The sequence below is a fragment of the Pteropus vampyrus genome, unplaced genomic scaffold, assembly GCF_000151845.1.
Source record: "Pteropus vampyrus isolate Shadow unplaced genomic scaffold, Pvam_2.0 Scaffold25, whole genome shotgun sequence".
Taxonomy (NCBI): Eukaryota; Metazoa; Chordata; class Mammalia; order Chiroptera; family Pteropodidae; genus Pteropus; species Pteropus vampyrus.
Genome location: NW_011888806.1, coordinates 3,694,242 through 3,696,866, shown reverse-complemented (window position 1 = coordinate 3,696,866; position 2,625 = coordinate 3,694,242). Strand labels below are relative to the sequence as shown.

Genomic DNA, 2,625 nt, shown 5'->3' with positions numbered 1-2,625 from the left:
ACTCTGCTTCAGTTTTTAAATTTAAATTAGTTAAACTTATAGAAAACAAAAAAATCAGTGCCTCAGTCACAGTAGCCACATTTCAAATGTTCAGTAGCCACGTGGTGGTTAGTGGCTACCGTTTTACAGCAGCTTTGGACCTTCTCTAGCATTTGTACTTTTAAGGGATTCACGGACTCCATGATGTTGATCCTTGCTTTTTATGTCTCTTGGTTAAGAATTGTCCTTTTCACGTTTTATAAGCCAACTCACAGTTTTAAGAAGATAAGTTACTTTCTGAATGTTCACTGAACATTATTCAAGTTTATGAATAAATTTCTTGGGCTAAATCAAGCAACTTTATAGAAAATGGACTACCGAAGCTGTTGAAAGTGGACTATTATCGACTTAGAAAAATAGGGTGAGGATATACAGAGGTCGAACCGCTTTTTGCCACAGTTCTCTATCACTGTCTTCTGGTGTGATCACAGGATTTAATTTCTAGATATTAAAGTACTAATTTTCACTTTCCTGACAGGCTAGCTTTAGGGTTTGCACTTTTCAGGACATAATAAAGCTCTTAAAAACAAAACAAAACATGCAGTAGCCAGTGAAATTGCATAGACAGGGATTTATCCAAAACTCCCTTCTCTTTTTAGCTAGAGCAACTGCTCTCCAATACAAAGTTTCTGGAAAGAGCAATGCATCCATCCGCTGCAAAACATACACGTGGAGCAGACCTTTGCCAGGTGCTGTTTGCAAACCCCTAAGACTACTCCCACCGAAACTCTGTAGCGCAATTGTTTCTCGGTGGCGGCTTCAGCTCGCCTCAGCAAGCCCAGACACCGCAACATCCACCGCCCTTGCGGCGCGGCCGTGTCCGGCCCAGGGGCGTGTCCCGGAGCGGAGGAGGCGTGTCCAGGCTCGGGGGCGGGGCCGCGGAGAGCCAAGAGGCGGAAGTTCCCGCGGGCTGTAAGGTCGGCGCTCGCACCGCGAATCACTTGTCAGCGCTCGTCTGAGGCGGAGGCAGCGCCGCGCCGGACCCGAGGTGAGTGGCCGCCCGCCGGGGATGCGCGTCTCTGATCCGCAGTAGGGAGGAGGGAGAGAAGCTGTCTCCGTGCGCCAGGCGCGAGCGGAGCCAAGCCGCAGAGGCGGAGGGGGCGCGCTTTGCGCGGGGGCGGCTTCTCAGGTGCTTTCCCGACGCGGCGGAGGTGGGAGAGCAGCGTGGGAAGCGGCGCGCGGTGGAGGGCGGCGCGGGAGGGGCCGCCACGCCGTTAGCACTGGCACTGGAGGACCCCGCAGCCCTGGCGGGCCGGGACGAGCGCGGCGGAGGCAGGGGCGCGGGAGCGGGGACGCCGGGGTGGGGAGGGCGAGCGTGGAAGGGCCCCCGGCTCCCTGCAGCGGCTAGCCAGCCGGCTGCGGGTGTCGCCGAGCTCCCGCCTTGGCGTCCGGTCCACCATGTCCTGCGCGAATCTCTCGGGGGTGTGGGAAGGAAGCGGGACTAAACAGGAATGGCGTGTTTTTGTTTGCTCTCACGCTGCTAAGAAGCATTTATTTTTCTCCAAATATTTAGGATTGTGTAACCTGTTCGGGGAAAACTTCCGTGCGTCCAGGAATAAAGCTTGTTTTAATAACAACCTGTCGTGAACGCCAGATTTATTAATACTTGCGTGCTTGTTGAGGCTTTTGTAAGACTGGCTTCAGTGCGTTTGACAGTAAATAAGTGGAAAAAGGAAGGGCGTATGTCCCAGCAGGGCAGAGCTTGGAAAGAGAAATCGTAGTTGCGCTGGGCAAGGCAGGTCTAGGGTGTGATCTCTAGATCCTGTCCCAAGTCCGCCTTCCTGACCGTGAGGACGTCGGAACCCGCCTGCCACGGAAACAGCCTGCTAGGGAGCCTTATTTGGCAAACAGGGCTAGGCGTGAACATCTGCTGGAAAACTGTCTCGTCGGCTGCTTTCATCCTGGGCCTCTGGCCTTAGTTCTTCAGCTCTATCTCCACTGTCTCTCATAATGGAGAAAAAGAGAATCTCAAGATATTGCTCTTTAATTTCAGACCCTTTTTGTTACCCTGAGCAGTTCATCGGGAGTTCTTCTTTCCCCCTACGTACCCATTAAAAGAAGCTGGGATAGGAGAGTGGGAGATAACCAAGCACTAGAGTGTAGACATTGTTTAGACTTCCCCTAAGAGAAAACCCAGGACTATACAGAAGTTCCAGCATTTTCTACATGTTTGAAAGCAGAATAGGCTGCTATTTCCTGCCTGCTTAGTATTTTAGGAGGAGTTTGGGCACCAATAACCAGATGGAGGAGACCGGAAAAGGCCAGTAATATTACCTTTGCTTAGGGATCAGAATATTTTAAGGCAGATGAAGCTAGCAGAGGGAGAATACTATAATTGAAATGACTGTACTGATTCTGTAGTGTGCCTATGACCTTGCCAGTGCTAGAAATTTTAATAACAAATGGGAGAAGTCAGGAAGGGAGCTCCCAAATAAAGGGAAGTTGTATTTACTTGCGTCGATACATTAATTAAATACATTTCTTGTGGGGAACAGTGGGGCCAGAAGTTGAGCCTAACTCTCACATATTTCTTGACAAAAGTTAAGGATTAAAAAAGGAAGGGTCAGGCTGCGCGTGAAATATCTG

At 50.5% G+C, this 2,625-nt stretch overlaps 1 protein-coding gene across 1 annotated transcript in view; it reads left to right on the top strand.

The window, feature by feature from the left end:
- The first annotated feature begins 976 nt into the window (after positions 1 to 976).
- PDLIM5 (PDZ and LIM domain 5) overlaps positions 977 to 2,625 on the top strand; it is a 192,875-nt gene continuing 191,226 nt past the window's right edge. The window contains exon 1 of the mRNA XM_011356275.2: positions 977 to 1,027. The gene's annotated coding sequence lies outside the window, so the exon portion shown is untranslated. The remainder of the gene's footprint in view (positions 1,028 to 2,625) is intronic.